Source organism: Triticum dicoccoides, chromosome 3B, assembly GCF_002162155.2.
Source record: "Triticum dicoccoides isolate Atlit2015 ecotype Zavitan chromosome 3B, WEW_v2.0, whole genome shotgun sequence".
NCBI lineage: Eukaryota > Viridiplantae > Streptophyta > Magnoliopsida > Poales > Poaceae > Triticum > Triticum dicoccoides.
Genome location: NC_041385.1, coordinates 1,224,359 through 1,244,706, shown reverse-complemented (window position 1 = coordinate 1,244,706; position 20,348 = coordinate 1,224,359). Strand labels below are relative to the sequence as shown.

General features: G+C 43.9%; 1 pseudogene; it reads right to left on the bottom strand.

The window, feature by feature from the left end:
- Positions 1–16,362: 16,362 nt before the first annotated feature.
- LOC119282814 lies at positions 16,363–19,843 on the bottom strand (annotated as a pseudogene).
- Positions 19,844–20,348: the final 505 nt, after the last annotated feature.

The window sequence follows — 20,348 nt, the reverse complement described above, 5'->3', positions numbered from 1 at the left end:
CTTGTCATCAAAATGGATAAAAGGGGATGTATCTACACGTCAGGTATCCTCTACTTGGCTCTCTCTCTCTCTCTCTCTCTCTCTCTCTCTCTCTCTCTCTCTCTTCAGGTATCCATCATATATACTACACGTCAGGTATCCATCACTGAAGGGGCTGATACCGTCCTAGCTACTGGTACACTGCCATTGAACAGGGAGAACCTGCAGTCTACACAGATGCGACAGGAAATGCCTCTGCAGTCTTCGTGTTCCTAACACTGAAGGGGATCTTTAGGACCTTCTCCCTCAATGGATAGACCAATGAAAAGTGACTTTCAGTCTGCTCGGCGCGGGCCATGATATTAAGGACCATTGCTTAAGCAGGGGGTCTTTGCCCAGGCTCGATGGTTTGCATTAGTGCGTTTCCTAAAATTCTTGATGCCTCCCGAGCCTACATACCCATGTGTCATCCTCTGTTTTAACTTTGCATGGTAACAATATATATCTATGATGTTTATAGTTGGGCACACAGCAACCATAAGATATGGTCTCCACGTGGGTAAATATGTTGTGTGGTAGCTTCATTGTTATGGTACTGACGAGAGAAATGGATCAACAATTATATATAACTCCCATTATTTTTGCACACCTATCCGTTGTGCAAGTAACGTTAGATCATGTTGGCATGACACACGAGTAACGTGGGGTATGTCCTTGTAAGAGGACCGCAAACTTATGGTAGTGTTGAGTTTGTATCAAATAATTTGTACAAACCCACAAATTTAATGGTTATCAATGATTACTGCATGTCATAATCAAACAAACCAGCACTACACCGGATGCAGTTTTTGCCAAAAGGTAAATACATATGCGCATGTCTCTCATGAATTATTTTTAGAGAATATACTATATTCATACACCAAGATGAAAAAAAACTCATTACAGTCATTTGAGAACTCATAATTCATAATCAAAAGAAACTGCTTTAGCTAACTACATCCAACACCGGTAGGCTCGCATGTTGTCTAATAAAAGGAATGTTATATCAAAACAGTTTGTACCCCCTTGGATAGTGTTCCCTTTGACCTTGCCTCCATGACCACTCCAAATCCAGTTCCGCCCTGATGCCTGAGACGGCAGCATCGTTGCTCCTATAGCCGGCCATGCAGGAGCTCCTACATGGCTACATTATCAATGGTTGTGCCATTGCTCTCTAACCTGGATTCGAGCTAGGTTTTTCTGTTGAGATTGTGCATGCATGCCGAGCGATCTAATCTCCTCTGGTTTACGAGAGCGCTAGGGTTCTTCGCCAAATGGTTAAGCATCGGACCAGAACAAAAAGAAAAGAAAAAAAGGCACTCATGCGTCAACCAACCATGGAACACATCGTCTCCGTGCACACCTAAACTAAGGAGTGAATTACTGTCTACTATAAGTTACGTGTCCCATTGGTGGAGTTGCATTCGTGGCCGACTACTTATACACACTGGTGATTAACACCGCGTTGGTTACAAAGGGCGCCCCTAAGGTGGCAACGAGAGAAGGGGGGCAGATTTAGAGGAAATGACGTAGTCCACGAGGAGAACGCATGCGAGGAAAAATGGACGAAATGAGTGAAGAGGGGGACTAAGGTCGGACTATTGGCGGTGGAGTTGTCGATTCCTCCGATGAGAGTTATTTGTGAGGGGAGGGGAGACGAGATATAAGTTATGATTGGGACTGCCAACTCCAGGATGAAAATAAGACAAAGGGAGGGGTTGGGCCAGTGGATGCTGGAGTTCTTTTGCGTGGCCCATCCAATAGGTGACGAGAACAAGGTCAAGCCCTACATTGCATGTACAACACGTTCGAGCCGTTTACGTAGGATCTTGTAATGGCTTTGTGCAGCTGCTCTTTTGCTTCATCGGCTCCCCGTTCGCGCTTCTTCCGTTCGGACTCAAATTCCTCCCAGCGTCAACTACTCGTGTCATTGTTCTGAATTTCTATACGTTCATGCTCTTTACAATAATCCTCGTCAAAAGCATTCCATGAATCCCGCATGTGTAGGCACCGTAATGTGGACAACAAGGAGTGATGTCAATAAAGTGCCCGCACCATATAGGATCTGGTTCCTTCGGCGCGACAATGCTCATGGGGAATCAGACATTTTTGTATGCAACAAGGATTAACGTGCCACAACATACGTCCAAGAACCTGTGCCATAGCAATGGAATGTACAATCTAGGGAAGAAGATGTGGCCCTTACTTATTTATGATGGTGATGGAAAGTGGGAGGGGCAACATGATAAGAGTTGAAGTTGCAAAATTTCAAATTTTGATGGAGTTATTTTGAATTTAGCTTGAATTTTCAGTGTTAACATCTTCCGGTACAAGTACCAATATTTCATTGAGTTTTGTAACCTTGGCAATCAGTTTTATTGAATGATTGTAGAAACCCATAAATGTCAATAGATGGCAAACTGATTACATCTAATTTAAAGCCAACTACAAAAGCTATACATTAGAGGCCTTGTCGTCCTGGGTGCCAACAGTTGTCCCTCGCCCCCCACACCCCTATTGGGTCATCACCGGTGTCGCCAAGCTCAGCAAACATCTCCTTTAACTCTCGCCTCATGTTGGCTAAAAAAACGATGTCCGTGAGGATGGCGTTGTCCTCGAGCTCCACAGTGTACTAGCTCTTGGCGGAGATATGCTTCACCGACAGCTCTGCCATCTGGACTACTCCCTCGCCCTCTACCTCCATATCCTCGTGCATCCCTTCCTCCTTTCCGCCTCTTCCTCGGACTCAGATTTTGAATAGAAGCTCGGGTTTGCATATGCGGCAGCAGTCGCCTAGCTAGTGGAGAACACCATAGTGACTTTCGCCGCAATTTGGGACCTAACAGGCAGGAGTGAGCTGTGCGTAGTAGGTGGGGAAGCTCCTCATCATGGCTCTAAAAACGACGAATATAGATTGGCGATTTGGGGCAGACCGTGGCTGCAAATTTAGATTAGGAAATTTTTGGGGATGATAGATGGGATTAGCATACCAGGCGATGACAGTTGCTTCCATTTATACTCAGCCGGACATGTGGGGATTTGGAGGCACTACGTACTAGGCCATGGATCTCAGTGGCCCTCCTGCTACTTTTTGTTTTTTCAAGAGTATAACCGTTTCATATTCTTTGTATAATGCAAAAAGCTTTAACTTCTTTGTTAAAATGCAAACTGCTTCAACTTCTTCATAGTTGGAAACTGCCCAGTTCTCTGCAAATTGCTTGTGTTTACCTACTACATATGGATTTAGCTCACATCACAATTTCAATAACATGGCCATATTTTTGACTTGTAGATCGATTTTAGTTGCACTGCAATAAAAGAATAGAATGTTAGTTGTGTGCATTAAAGATATAAATAACACCATTTGTGGAATCATGTGTGTTTGTCTGCAGCGATATCCATCAACAACACTAGGGGTATGATCTTCTTCAATACATTGAAGTATGTCATATTTGTAGGCATTGAATTTTTTTGTATCATTCATGTGATATGTTATATCTGCCGGCGACACCACAGTGCTAGATCGGTATACAGCTCAAGATGACTATGCGTATATACATACGATGGATGTGAACTTTTAAGACTTTTGTATGATGTGAATGTCATTGTATCATTTTAACTTGTAAAACTGCAAAGGAATGATATGTTGCCTTTGTAATTTTAGTGTTTCACGTGAATTTCATTAGTAGTGTTGGGTCTAAGGAGAATAAAATTCCTTAAAATACACAAGACAGTTTTTATATGAAAATGTCTCCAACACATAGAGCATTGCAAGCAGTTTTACTCTCAGAACTGCCTGTGGGGTCAAAGAATTTGGAGGTGATTCTGAAACTGCCTTCGACATATGTAGTATTAGCCACACAGGCTTTGAGGTGAAAATGGTGAATTGCCACTGGCCCATATAAGAAAACCACCTCCAAAACCCAATTTTGTACTAGTGATCAAGTTCGCCAGCTTTGAAGCCTCATTTATCAGCAAACACACTCCTCATTGTAAATAAGCATTGTCTCCTTTGGATGGAGAACAACATGAAAGCACGAGCGGCAAAGATAATCTCAATTGGAGACCGCAACACATATCCATCGAAGTTTATTTTATTTCATGTAGTTCAAATCCCTCGGCACACAACTGAAATATTATTCATATATGAACTAAACCACGACAAAAATTATGGGATGGATGGAGTATAACTTATCACCCGCATGTAATCAGCACAAAGAACTAGGGTAATACGAACTCCCTATAACTTGCCCAATCGTGACCCATAATGAACAATCCACACCACTGACAGAAAATAAATGGGTAGCAGAGTCAACATATTATCACATGCCAAGAAAAGAGGGTTTCCAAATTCACTCGGATTCCTACAAATGATATACACGAATCCATTCGATTGCACCAAACAAGTTAAGGGTACTGTACTGGATGCACTAACAATTGTACTGGCTGCACTAACAACACAAATCGGCGGAATGCTAAAGATATACCAGCACCAGACACTAGCTCACCGTTCTAGTGCTCGCTGCTCCATTCCAATGACGTATGATGTGCTTTAGATGCTGTATGTACATGCGATATAGTACGCTTTTTCTTCTACCTCATATGTATGTAGCCGATCCACATTATTGTTAATCATGTATTGGATTTAATGAAGCTGGCAATGTTTTGTGGTCACCTGTCCAACCGGAGCAGGCCAACACACCAAATGGTGGAATACATGTGTGGTTTTGTTCCTCGGTTGCGTCCAACGTGGCTTGTTCATTCAGTTGTACTCCCTCCGTAAACTAATATAAGAGTGTTTAGAATACTAAAGTAGTGACCTAAACACTCTTATATTAGTTTACAGAGGGAGTAGGTGTGAGGCGGACTCTTGTAGCCTGTCTTGGCCTCTTTCCTGGAGACTACAGTACATACGTCCATGGTGCATCTGCAGGAGCATAAACACGAACCAAGCATGTGATGTGAAGATCTTGTAATTGGTCAATCCGTCATTGTGTTGCCAAGAAGGATGATGCCTAGCCAGATGCTGCTACTGTACACTATACTTTGAGCACCTGGTTCACTCTGCTAAGCAAAACTTGTTCTTCCAGGACTATGACAAATCTTGTATTGGTAAAACTGTCATTGTGATGTGAAGATGGACGATGCCTAGCTTGATAGTGCTACTGTACACTATACTTTGAGCACCTGGTTCACTTTGCTAAGCAAAATCTGTTCCTATTTCACAGGAAGTGCCACTGCAGCCGATCTACACCTTCCTCACATTAGGAAATGGACCACATCTCTTGAACTTCTCGCTCTCCTTCCTTATCGCAGAAACCGGTGGAATTTGTCTTCTAGTCATACTAGTGGAGGTCGTGGCGTTGAAGACAAAGCATCAGCTGGGCGACGGTGTCAAGGCCTGATAGTTTGAATTATCATGTAGCCTCACATTCTTGATGCTTCCTAAGCCTACCTTATCACACATGACCAATGGAACATGTGTCATGTTTTTTTTCTCTTCCTATGAAAGCAGGCCAAGGTCTCTATGCAAACACGGGTATGTTGTGTGCTATCTTCATAACTTGGGTTCTAATGGGACAAATGAGAGAATCCAAGGTGGTATGATATATATTGAATGAGATACGAGTGTGATATTCACCGTGAGAGAAAACCACTTGTAAACAATTATAACTCCCATTGTTTTGGGCACACCTATCCACTGTGAAAATAATCATAGAGCACTTGAGGAGGTGCGAGATGAAATAGTTGCGACTCGTGTTGGAATGTCCTTGCAAGAGTACCGGGAAATTGTACGGCAACACTTAGTGTTGAGTTTTTTTAAGAAAGATATGCCGAAAGTCAATTTGGCTTTGGCAGCATATGCTCATGGGGCCAAAAAAAGTTGAAATGAACAAAAATCATGATAAATATTTTTTGTGTGCTTAGTCACATCATAATGCTACCTGCAAATTTTGAGGCAAAAATACTTAACATTTTGGCTCGTGCAAAAAAATAAATCGAACACCAAAAGTTACCCCAAATTTCTTTTTTTTTCGACGAAACACCCCTGCTCCGTTTCGCACGAAAATTGTCAAGCATGTTTGCGACAATAATACAATCATCTACAAAAAATTTCAAAAAAATTCGAAAACATTTAAAAAAACCATGTTACTGTTCACGCGGGAGCAGGCTCCTAGGATCCAAAACGCCATACGTGCCTTTATTCAAGCATGAGAATACAATGCTCTTGATAAAAAAATCAAAGAAACTACAAAGTAACTCATTTATGTATTATATTGTTGGTTTCTGACCATTTATGTCACTAGTTATGTCTCACTATTTAGATCTTTGCTAAAAAATGCCATTAGACACCATTATTATCAGCTCAAACCCGTTCACCATGTTTTATGAAAAGAATACTCCTAGACCCACATGTGTAATCTCGCTATCCCACAATGAAAAGTGTGGGGCCCACTTGTCAAGAGTAAGAACCAAATAATTTTAGAGAAAAATAAGAATGTTATTAGGGATCGATTGGAACCCACACTTTATCGTAGTGAGATAGAGGGAGTGATGACCTGTTGGTACATGGGTATTTTGGTCATTGTAGTATGCTGACAATTATGGTGTTTAGTGCCATTTTTTAGCACGTGCCTCACAAAGAAATTGCATTTTTTAGCACTTAAATTTCTAGTGGCAAAACTGAGTAGTGGGACACAACTGGTAGCATAAATTATGAAATCCCTATATTATTAAGACGGCAGAAAACGGACAGTGAAGATTTTGTACTAAAAAATTAAGATATGTCTATAGCTGAGATTTACCAACGTAGATGTCAAATCCTACGCGCATGAATCCATCACATGCACGACCAAAGTCAAAATACAATTGATATATTTTCGGTAAGACGTGCAAAACCAAGCTGATTGGTTTCTGGTAAAAAAAGGCACGACATACAGCTGATTGGTCTCCGGCAAGAACACACACGACATATCCCATATCGATTTCCATCTACAACATGCACGTGCAAGCTGAGTACCACATTTACAGACATTCATTGGCCCATATATGGTCTACACACGACCACACTACACTACCTCCGAACACAAGGCCATCACAAGCAGAACGAAAATATAAACAACTATGCTGCCACACGTCCATCTTATAAAAGGCACGAGAAGAACACATCTATAGGTGTGGATGATGCTCAGACACATGCTTCCATTCCAGCATGTCTCGACAAATCAAACTTCATATGTACAATGTAAATGAACACAAAAAAATTGCGATGAAACAATTATTTCTAAATTTTTTTAAGTCAACACCACCATGGTTTCCCCCAAATCTTTTGCGACGAAACAATTATTTCTAAAAGAAAAATTTAAGTCAACACCACCATGGTTTCCCCCAAATCTTTTGTGACGAAACAATTATTTCTAATTACAAGAAGTTGAGTGAAACATGTGCAAGGTCGCATCAAAACACCATCAATTATGAGATTCAATTCTGTACTCGGTTTGGTTTGGTAGGGTGAAACAGGTGCTCCACTCATAATTGAGTCATAGGATCTAATTACATAGGAGTTCACCAGCGTAACAGTTCTAAAACATCATAGATCTGAAGCATGTGATCCAGATGAGAACTAATTAAGTCCAATCTAAGTGACACCAGCTTGAGGAAAAAAGGGAGAAAAATGCGCCGCTTAAAATGAAATGGCATAGGAGTTCCATCACACGTTGTTAGATGATATTTAGCATATTTGTATGATTTTACAAGAGCGAGTGATAATTATCAGATCTAAGATACTGTTTGGATGTCTTTTATTTAGAAAACAAACAAATCAGGTTATAGATCTTCACGTCATCTCGCTCGTTTGTCTGTCCCACTGCTAGTCTCTGATGATGAGCAAGTATACATTACATACTGGCCCAACAGTTGGGTCTCCATCTATCTGACGGATGGTGCATTCCGCCTCTACCTGAGATGTGTGCATGGAGATCATATCTGACAAGCTCAGTGTCACACACAAATAGTACGTATATGAAGATGAAGCAAAGACTCAACGGCATGTGAAATTATGAGCAAGGCAGTTAGCATCATAAACAATGATGTATATACTAGTTCACTTTATTGTGAAGGGGGGCGACTATCACAATGCCGCTAAACTCAGAGAACCTAGTTCACCCCGCTAAACCAAACTTCTTGGTATGTTATAGGAACCACCGACACAGTCCGCACGTTCATCACATTTGACCACATCTATGGGACCTTGTCCCTCGACTGTTAGAAATCCTTACAGCTGCAAGCCCCAAACCAAAATAGCCGAGACAGGGAATAGGTAAACACAGTTGCACATGTACGAAGCTCAAAACTCTCCAGCCACACGGTGCGTCAGTAGTGTCATCAGTGCTTTTTTGCGCAAACTGCACCTTCATGTTCTTTGGCGGTGTCAATCAGTCCAACATCAACTAAAATGGATGGCTTCCACTTTCTCGTCCAGTTGGTCGACGTCCAGCTTGAGGGATGCTACCTCTGCCGCATCGGCCTTGTCTTCCCCCTTCGACTTCACCATCTGGATCTGAGATGTGGCTCCGGAATTTTACTCCAAGGACCAGCCTTGTAACCCTCGCCCGATCTCAAAACCCTTCCGCTGCCAGAGCACCGCGCCGCCGCTAGTGCACCAACTGGTCCGAGTCACGGGATTTTACCACCGGGAGAGATGTCTCACCGGCAACCGCACCTCGACTGCCAGTCTGCACTCGAACTGTCCACCGCCGCCAACGCCGCCCAGATCCTCTCCGCCACCGCGCCGCCAAGGACCGTCTGTTTCTGATACCAATTGTCAGATCCCGGAGGGGATTGACAGAACTAGCTACCAATTCGACAGAAACGAGCAGTAGATAAACTCCCGATGTGGAGACCCCGTCTATGAATGTGGGGGATTTGCTACAGTAGCTAGATATCTAGGGTTGGAATTAGGTTTACAAAGCACATCCTGTTGCCCACGCAGGGGCTCAAATATATAGCCTGGTAGCCGGTGCTTCGAGCCTTGATAGCCGTCCATCTTCCAGGGATTATCTCCACCGTTGGATCTTCATAACAGGATCGAAACGATATGTTCTGAAACTGCTTCAGGAAACAGAGTGCTGACACGACCCGACTCCACGACCTCTTCCCACTCTGGCCCAGGTCCGCCAACGGCGGCTCATGGACCACCTCCTCCAGGATAAGCTCAGTCATAGCCTAGATCTGCCGCCGCCGCCGCCGCGGCTCTATCCACCGTGTCGAGGTTGCCTCTTTTCGCTTTTTTTTCGAGGAAAAATGACAAATGTGATTCTTCTGTAGGAATATTGATTGAAAACCTGTATGATTTTTCTTACAATCTCTACTCCTAAGGACTTGGTAGTCTCCGTTTTGTCTGGGTTTTTTTCGTCTCAACCTCTCACCTTCGTCTGTTTTTTTTTCGTCCCTCCTCCCACCATCCCCTCCAGCTGGTTTCTTATTCACCAGTTTACTTACCCCTCAGCTCTTTCCTTGTAAATCAGCATTTTTCTAACATACACGCAATCACCGGTGTAACTTTAGTAACTTATCGAAATCAATCGATACCTCCTATTATTGCAAAAAAAAAATTAGGAAACAACTAGCAAAAGAGCCCGTGCGTTGTAACGGGGTAACAAAATTATGTTTTGTCAATTATCACAATTGATCCATCTCGTCGTTGTCACCAACCTATTCATCTTTCCGCCCTTTTGCAAGTTTCCTTCCACCCTTTTGCAAGTTTTATTATGTACACGGCCTTGTGATTTTCATCGTCATTACTGAGCACATACATGCCAGTTAGAAAGGAAAGGTGGAGGTCAAGGCCTACTCCGAGTGCCATCTTAATAACCGGAGCCCCGATCTGTTTTACTTTCCTTGTCAACACAATTAATGATTTTGATTTGCTTGTAGCTGGGTTATATAACCAAATGCTACTCCCTTGATGGTAATCATTATAGCTACAATAGAAGGCCGTGATGTTGCGTCGAATATATTTGGGTGGGATCATGCACATGGAAAAATTTGGTACCATCAACGATGAAGGGTAAGAAAGATGTAGGTTATTAACCTCCATCCTGAAGGGGAGCGATAACCTCCATCCCGCGCCACCAGCCGGCCAAATCTGACCCGACGAGAGCAGACCGCTCCACCCTATCACGTGAGGGGAAGATCTAGCCCCGCCACCGCCGGCCGGGCGCGCCCTCTGGAGGCTTCCTCACGGGTGGCGGCGCAAGGAGCCTGGTTGGGTTGTAGTATCGCGCGTTTGCTGGCTCTAGCAATCGTGAACGTGTTGATAGCTTTTTCTTCTCTTGTCCAAAACTTTTACTACTTTGCAGTTACGGGACTCGTTAGATACAGCAACATAGCCGCGACCTGCTCCTCAAAAAGGTAGGGTTCGTGCCTCTCGTCGGCGCCACTGCAGGTCCGCCGCGTCTCCGATGGCCCTATGGCCATGGCGGCACGCTGGTCCTAGCAATGGCCGGCGGGAGAGCTTTGTTGTTAGTCATTTCTTCGAGTTTTGTTAGGGATTGTGTCTTGCTCAGAAAGGCGAGACGGCGGCGGCTCTCTGAAGATAGAACAAAGGTCTCCCCGCCAAGCTCCCGTCTCGGTGATGCGTCTAGCATCGTTCGTGGGCGTATGGACGTGTGTCGCCGGCGGATCTATCCTCGGTGGGTTTGCTCGGATTTGGTTATTTTTCGTCTATGTCCGTGTGTCTTTGGGTTGGATCCTTTCAATCTACTTTGTTCTTCTGTTCTGGTGAGCTGGTCCTATGAGGCCTTAGCACGACAACTTCCTGACTATCTACAACAACAAGTTGTGCCCGACTCCGGCGAGGGAGGGGCGATAACGGTGGCGCGACTTCGGGTCGCTTTAGTGCTTATAGTCATCGCTAGGTGGTGCCATGATTGAAGATAGATAGATCAAAAGTTTTCTCATAAAAAAAGTGTTTTCTTCTCCTGAATTTGTGTTGAAGCCACAGTAAAACCACTAACACGTAACACTAGAAAGCCCGAACCCAAAAGAAGGTGAAATCACGTCAAAAAAGGAACAAAGTGATTGAGCTTACCGTCATAAGTAATAGTTACTTAGAACTCCAGCTATAAAACCTCATAACAGCTCCTTGATAAGATTGATAGTATCAATCATGTATTGTTAGTGGTAATCAATCATGATAAGAAAGCATTTTTCTTCTTCTTAAAGCATTTGGCCTAATATCGACGGATTATATAAAGCGTACGCAGGATAGGTGTGAGAAAAAGAATTATACGCCAATCATCGGCTTTGTAATACTAGCAACGAATAGCTGACAGAGAAGGAGATCAGGGACTCACCAAAGTACTTATCTGTTGCGCCATGCCGCCGAGACACGCCGTCGGCCCTGTGGTAGATATACCACCGCTCCTCTTTTTGTCTCCTCCACCCAGCACCTACTCCAAAACGATGCCCCCAGGAGGGAGAATGGCACCGAGGGCACCGTCATCTTTGGATCCGGGAGACCCAGATCTAGGATCCCATATGTAACTATCAATCTACAGCAAAAGAACTCTTAACGATGGTTTGTGAACTGATTTTGTGAACTAACTTTGTGAACTGCTTTTGTCAAACAGACTTTTTGATAAAGGACATTTCATTGAATTGATATATCGAGGTGATACAATCGCATCTAAAGAATGCCCGACCTCTGCATAACTCGATGCACACAGCAGAGAAGTCCAACCGACCAAAAAATAAAAACGTTTTACAACTTAAAAAGATAAATAAGTCCAGCCTATGATGTGGCAGATCCTATCCGGAGATCACACTGCCATCCATGGGGGAGAAAACCTCCCTGGCCGTACGCTCCAGCCGCGTAGACGCCATCATAAAAAGGCCCCTGTCCTCCGTCCTCTGCAGGATAGACCAAGTACGGAGCCCTCGCGTACATACATGAATAACCTGCATAGGAGACGAAACACATTTTTTTGTTAAAAACCACATCATTCTTGGTAAGCCACAATGTCCAGCATAAGGCAGCCGCTCCCACAAGAATATGTGCAAAAAATTGTTTATCAATACCCCTCAATCAATTGCCGAACATGTTACGAGCACTACATGGTGGGTATAAATTTAAAGCTACTTGAACTATGACCCAAACCGCCCGAGCGAACTTACACTCAAAAAATAAGTGCTTAATAGACTCGTCATGTTGGAAAAAGACACACGCCTTGGTGCCTTGCCAGTTGCGTCGTGCCAGGTTATCTCTAGTTAAGATGACCCCTCTGTTTAGGAACCAGAGGAATATCTTCACTCTTAGAGGGATTTTAAGCTTCCACAATTTCCTGTTATCAACCGGAACATCACAATGAACCATTGCATCATACATGGATTTGACTGTAAACTTGCCATTCTGATGCAAATTCCATCGGAAGATGTCCGGTTCATCTGATAGTTGAATAGCCTCTAGACGTATGAGTAGCTCATTCCAAGCTGTCAGGCGAGGTCCTGATAGGTCCCTACGGAAAGAAATATCAGGGTTTTCTTGTCCCAAAACTTGTTTAATGGTGACAAATTTATGTCTAACAATCCTATACAAACTCGGGTATTGCATCATGAGTGGTGTGGTCCCTAGCCAGGTGTCTTCCCAGAATCGAACCTGGGAACCGTCCCTGACCGAGAAAGTCCCAAATTGGAAAAAGAATTCCTTGGCCTTCATGACACCAGACCAAAAATGTGAGTCACCAGGTTTCCAATGGACTTGATAAATGGCTTTGGATTCCACGTACTTATTACGAATGAGTTCCTGCCATACTCTATTCTTAGTGAGTAGTTTATAAACCCATTTGCTGAGAAGAGCAATATTTTTAATCTCAAGGTCCTGAATTCCAAGTCCCCCTTGACTTTTAGGTCGACATAATACAGTCCACCTAGCCAGTCGATATTTCTTTGATTCATTATCGCACTGCCAAAAAAATCTAGATCTAAAGTAATCAAGACGCTGAAGAACCCCTTTCGGTAGATGGAAGAATGACAACATATATAAAACCATGTTGCTTAGGACAGAATTGATCAAGATCAACCGCCCCCCATATGACAAGAGTTTGGCTTTCCAACTGGCTAGCCGTTTCTCAAGTCTCTCTTCCACGTGCTTCCACTCAGCGATAGTTAAACGTCGATAGTGTATGGGAATACCCAGATACCGAATCGGGAACTGCCAGAGCTGGCATCCAAATATTTCAGCATACTCAGGTGCATATTCTGCAGCATCCCCAAAGCAAAAAAGTTCGCTCTTATGAAAATTAATCTTGAGGCCAGGAAGTTCCTCAAATGCACATAAAAGCAGCTTGAGATTTCTTGCTTTATCTATATCATGATCCAAGAAAAGTATCGTGTCATCCGCATATTGTAAGATAGATAAACCCTCTTCTACCAAATGAGGAATGACGCCGCTAACCTGACCGGCCACCTTAGCCTGCTCAACCAAGGTAGCTAGCATGTCAGCCACAATGTTAAACAAAATGGGTGATGCGGGGTCCCCTTGGCGAAGCCCCTTCCTTGTATGAAAATAGTTGCCAACCTCATCGTTAACTTTGATGGCCACACTACCTCCAGAAACAAAACTCTCAACCCATCGACACCATTTTGGTGAAAACCCCTTCATGCGTAAAGTTTTCAACAGAAAGGGCCATTTAACTTTATCATAGGCTTTTTCGAAATCTATTTTAAAGATCACTCCATTCAACTTTTTGCGGTGAAGCTCATGTACCGTTTCATGCAGCACAACCACACCATCTAGTATGTTGCGTCCTTGCATGAATCCTGTTTGAGTGGGCTTGACGACATGGTCCGCCACCCCGTTCAACCGGTTTGTTGCGACCTTCGTAAAGATTTTGAAGCTTACATTGAGAAGACAAATCGGTCGATATTGTTGAATACGACTGGCCTCCTTAATCTTAGGCAGTAGGATAATCTCCCCAAAGTTTAAGCGGGAAATATCAAGGTCTTTGGTATGCAGTTGGTTAAACAACTGAATCAAGTTCGCCTTGATCACGTCCCAAAAGCATTGATAAAACTCTGCCGGAAAACCATCCGGTCCCGGAGCCTTGTTGTGTTCCATTTGAAACATCGCGGTTCGAATTTCCTCTTCAGAAAATTGAGAGGTTAAGAATTCATTTTCCGCTTCCGAAACTTGAGGGATGTCATGAGTGATAGACTCGTCCAGCTCAAAATGTGTTTTAGTGGAAGGGCCAAAAAGCTCTTTGTAGTATTTAGTAATAAAGTCTCTGAGCGGTGCTTCCCCCTCAATACGGCCTTCCTCCTGGTCAAGAGCAAAGATACGTTTCTTTCTATGTCTGCCATTGGCTAGCATTTGAAAGTATTTCGTATTTATCATCACCTTGAACGAGCGAATCAGCCTTGCAACGTTGGTACCATTTAATCTCTTCCTCACGAAGCAAGCGTGCAATCTGCTCATTAAGATGGCTTTTTTGCTCAATCTCATTAGTAGAAAGAGGCCTCACCTCCGCAATTTTATCGAGGGTATTGATTAAAGTAGAAAGCCGCAACTTTTCTTTTTTGTAAATGCCAGCAGTGTGTTTAGCCCATCCACGAAGGAATCGGCGCAAGGCGCGAATTCGATTGTTCCATCGTTGAATGGGCGTGTTGCCGCGAGGTTGACGCGCCCACACTTTCTTGACCATGTCCAGGAATCCCTCTCTAGTGAGCCATCCCAATTCAAATTTAAACTGATGACGGTTAGAACTTGGAGGTGTTTGTCCAAAATCGGTTAGCAATGGAGCGTGATCTGATAAGGCCTCAATCCTTTCTAGTGCCCGTACCGAGGCTAGGGGTATTTATATTCCCAGTCGGTGGTAACCATCACCCGGTCAAGTTTTTCGAAAGTTGGAACTGATCGGTTATTGGCCCAGGTATACTGACGACCAGACATAGTGAGCTCCCGTAGATCTAGGCTGTCAATAACAGCATTGAATAGGAAAGGCCACCTAGTATCAAACCGGTCATTGTTTTTTCCTGCTGATATCGAAGGATATTGAAATCCCCCCCGATTAACATGGGATGGGGATTGTCTCGGCATGTATTAACAAGTTCCTTTAGAAAAGCAGACTTAAACTCGTCCTGAGCGGCGCCATATATAGCCACAAGGCTCCAAAGGAAATAGTTGGACTTGTTTCAAAGGTGAAATTTGATATGATATTCCCCCTTTGACGTGGACAAAAGTTCCAAATACGTGGAATGGATGCCTAGCAAGATTCCACCGGACCTCCCAGACGGGGGTAAGATGTGCCATTCATAATCGTAACCACATGAAAAGTGGTCGAGATCACGTGTTGAAAAACAGATAAGTACAGATTGCTAAGTTCCTACCCGTATGATTTTTGGATTCATTTTATTCTGGTTTGTGTTTTACAGGAGCAGGTTGAGATTTCGTGTAGATGTGTTCGAGTTTCGCGTATGGATAGACCAACAGGGCTGAAGTAGGGTATTGCTAGATGAGAAACATCTTAAACTCCAAGACCTATCAAGGTTTACTGTATTGGGACGGGATCAGAAGTTGCGATCATACTAATTTATCATTTGTCCTGAGGCAAAGCCACTTGGGCCCAAGTTTTTTTTTGTTAGATTGGGTTATTTGAGTCTGCTTCTTGGACAGGCTGCAGACCTAGAGTTATGGAAAAGTAAGAAGAACAATGTGGCTGTGAATGTTGCCGACAGTGAGCAAGTCAAGTAATAAACAAGTCTATGACTCCAACAGTATTTGTTGAGTTGCATATATAATTAAATGTAAAGAAGACCATGTCTATACAGAATACAGAGGGAGAAGAAGCTACTTCCTTCTGCAGTCGTGTAATCAAAATTTCCGGAATATTTCTCTGATTTACAACCGTGGTATACAGTTCCAAAACTATTGTTATCAGATATCTTCTTCCATATTTGTCCTACTGAATGAACAGATAGTATTGTTATCAGATACTGAATTAACTCTAGTGTTGTTTTGCCAACACAAAAAACACTTGTCCATCCTGTGCTGCTGAATTTATTTATAATATTGTTCGAGTGCGTAAATGTTGAGGGAACATACAATGGAGCAATGGAATTTGTTTGCTCTGTTGGATCATTCAACCCTTTGCCAACAGAGCAAGCAAATGAAGCACACATTTGTCTCAGTTCCTGAATTGTAGTATTGTTTGTAAATGACCGTGTCTCCAGAATCAGGGAAAAAAAAACTCCAAACAAAAGAAACCATAGAATATATCAGAAAGGAGGCTAATGGCTAATCCTTCAACCCTTTGCCGACAAACCAAAAGAAAAAAAGAAAAATCTAGCCATGTATACAAAAACAGAAGAAAACAAATCTACTCCAACCAAAAAAGTGTTTATCTCAGTTCCTGAACTGTGTTGTGCTCAGTCGAATTGTAATCTACGATAGAACAGTAGCAAAAAAAAAAAAACAACTCCAGTCTTCAAGTAAAAGGTGAGATCTTCACCTAGTCTAATCACTTCTGACAAGCTACTACAAACTGTTAAACATTCATCTGAAGTTTCGACGCCAAAAAGTGCAATCAATACTTCCTCTTTGAAGAACAAAATGTGCAATCAAGAGTGACTGTCATTGTTCACCTCAACAACAGCAAAAAATGTTTTCCCAGCTAGTGTGGATGCAAACCGGTCCCTTGTCTCACCCTGAAAGAGAGAAACTTTAGAGCTAATGCACAATGTCAAGGTCAAGGTCATATGCCAGGACCAATTATCATATCAGTAACAATGTAAAGGTCATATGTCTCTGTCTCTGTTAGTTGATTCGACCCATGCACATGTAAATGTTCTGTCGCCACATTCAGTAACGTCAGGAGCTCAACTCTGTAATTTTCTCTCCTTTTTCTTTGCAAGGCAAAGGATAGCTCAGGTTACTATTAGAATACTACTGGTGTCTATCGACGTCAGGTTACATCACCTCCTTCCATTTCCTTCCTTCAGACTAGAGACCGTACCTGAGTAAAGGTGGATGATGGCTATAGCTAGTGCTACACTGCTACTGCTCTACTTGGTGCACCTGATATGATTCACCCGGCTGAACCAAACCGAGTGGAGGATCATGTGGAAGATGTCGTACTTGACGGGCTTTGTGTGCCACAAAAAATGCCTCTGCACCTTCTTCACATTAGACCGCATGGTTATGTACCTGTTCTCCGGGATCGACAGCAGGATCTCCTTCAGCCTGGGTACATCTTTCTCTGCCACGACCACTGAGAACGCGGTCCAATCAAGTACGTCGTCGAACGGGAGCACGAAGTTGTCGGCGATGATCACCGGTACGCACTCGTAGTAGATGGCCTCCACGATCCGGGGGCTGTTCACCTCGTACCCCATGGGACAGATGCAGTACTTGCTCGACTTCATGTGCTTGGCATAGTTCATCCGCCGGGTGATTTGGCGTGGGATCCGGGTGTATATTCGCATGTCCGCGTCCTTGCCTCCCCAGTACTTGACAAGGACAGGCCGAACGCGGCCATGCATCTGCCCTGCAAAGAACGCCAGGATAGATCTCTCTGCCGCTGGCTTTCCACCGATGTCTCTCACAGGTCTCCTTGCAGACTTGATATATGTTTCTGGAAGGGACACATCTCTTCCGCGGATGAAAACCCCTTCTGAGACATCGGCGTTACAGAGAGCTTTGATGGTGTTTTTCCGCAATTCATCATGTAATTTGGTCGTATAAGGTCCCTGCGAAAAAAGACCTCATGTCAGGAATAGAATACAGTTTTGTATGTAAATATCTGATTTACAACAATTGACTAAAACACAGTGTACAATTTGTGTCATGGCCAATGATTACTCAAAGATTCAAATATGCAGGTAGGTGAAGAAACATACCCAGTCATGGCAAGCAACGAAAAAATGATCAGCGCCTTTCGTCCTATTCCAATGCGGAAACTTAGCAGAGATCATATCTATGTAGTTTTTCACAAATATAGACAGCGGGTCGAGTGTATTTGATCCAGGCACATAAAGATTATGCTCCAGCTGCCGAGCGCTATATGGCAGGTAGAACAAATGAGCTCTGTTCGGATCCTTCACAACAAAATTCTGATCTGCCTCCATCAGTTTCATAAACCATCCCTCGGAAGCATAGATGCCTTTCAACTCTGGAGAATGAAAAATAGGTTTTGCTCCATCATGGTATATGAAAACCTTAAGAAGCCTCTCCATCAGTTCATAACTCCTACAAGCATAAGTTGATAGAAATTTAATAAACCATCTACTGAACTGAAGAAAATTAAACATTATTTCAGTTTATGGGCAAAATGACAGAACGAGAAAGTTGCCTACATATAACTGGACAGTTAGATGAGCGAGTCCATACTTTACAGGATGGTACATACCAATTATAGCTAGAGAATATGAAGGCAAACCAGCACCTTACCTCCTAAAGGCAGATATGTTCCTGAACAGAGGTGCATACAAATCAGGGTCACCAACTACCAATGGCGCATCGGCAATCTCTTTCTTTGCATATATAAGCTCTTCATCTGCCGTTGTTGACCAAAGCGGCATCTGCTAAATCGACAAATATTTTTACCATGTTGACTCCAGATGCCGAATACAGAAATTGCATCACACGAGGGGTAAATCCCTAACCTCTGGCCTTGGAGGCGGTTCTGCATTTCCACTCTTGTCAAGGGGTTCACTGATATCAGAGCTCCTTGTAGGAGGACCACTGGAAATGGGCTTCACAATTATAAAGGTTAAAATTAGAAGTTTCAATTGATAAAAAAAGTCTACCCAGCGCTAGATATGTACCTCCTGGAGAAAAGGGGCCGATTCCTTGAGTGGATTTTCCTAGCGAACCAGTAACATTTAATTAGAGGCCATAATAAGACATACGGATATTCTACCCGTATAAAAAACATAGCTCAGCATGCAAGCCTTCCTATCGTACATCAGCATAAGCACATCCAATAGAAATAAGGTTAATAAACCTATGCATGAGCGTAACTGGACAACGCGGAGCACGACAAAACCAGCACTGTCTCGTCATCAAAGTTCGCAGACAGAAATGCAAATAAATACCTTCATATCGGGATGCTCGGGTTCCTCCGTTGACCCATCATCAAAATTCTCTGCCGGCGAAGGCACCGGCGCCGAAAACATGGAAGGGGCCGGCGAAATCTTAGATGGCAAACCAGCCTGCGAAACAAAACAGGCGCATTTTGCGCACTCAGATCCATCCAACTGTATCACATTCACCTATCCCACATATATGTTCAAATCAAATCACCCAAAGTCCAGCATTGCAGTGATGCTGCATTTCAGCTCATGATTAAGAATTTCTCTGTATATGTTTAGGTTTGCACAAATGTTCAGCAAGAGTTACACAGGTAAAATAAGCCAGATTTGACTGCATTTCAACCGAGAACAGTAACGGCAGCCAGCAGTCGGCAGCTCATAAATTTCAGATATGTGCTTTTTGCAATCTGCATCATGGACTTGGGGAGCACAAAATTAATCTCTGCGGCGGAAGCTCGGCACGCACCTTGGCATTGAGGGGAGGAGGCGGCGGCGCCGGGGCCGGCGGCAGCGAGGGGGCGTCGTCCGGGGAGCGCCCCGCCGCGGCGGCACGGGGCACCTCGCGGGGCCTGGGGTGGAGGCGGGCGCCAGCCACGAGCAGGGCGCGGCCGGGGACCTCGGTGGTCGGAGCGGCGAGAAGCAGAGCCGCGGCCGCCGCGAGCACGGTGACGGCGGCGCAGGCGAGGACCACGCGGCGCCGGGTGAGGAGACGCCGCAGCGGAGTAGGGTGCGGCATTTCGGGGGCGGTGGCCGCCGGGGACGCGGCGGCGGAGGCGGAGTTGAGTGCTAGCGGGGGGCGGCCGGTGATGGTGATGGTGATGCGTGGCTAGTCCACGGCGGGCAGCGGTGGGCGAGGGATTGACGGATTTGCCCCCGGTGACACTCTCACACATGGACATTGCTCATCCTCCTCTTGCAAGAATTATTACTACTAGCTAAAGAATCCTCTTTTCTTATAAGGAAGGATGTGATTAATATTTGTGTGGATATTGTGATTTTATTTCCTTATATAGAATAAGAAAATCATATCTTGGACCCGTCGATTTTAATTTTTTTTGTAGAGGATCTTCAGCATTATGAATAGCCTGCACCAAAAACCGACTCTAACTCTTGCAATGGCCCGGTTTATCTTATACTTCATTTTTTATTTGGGTAATCATTTATACATGGGACGCATTTATTATTGGTGTGATGCTTTTTTCCCATCGTCTTGCCATGTCGTGTTGCTGCTGAGCACTGTT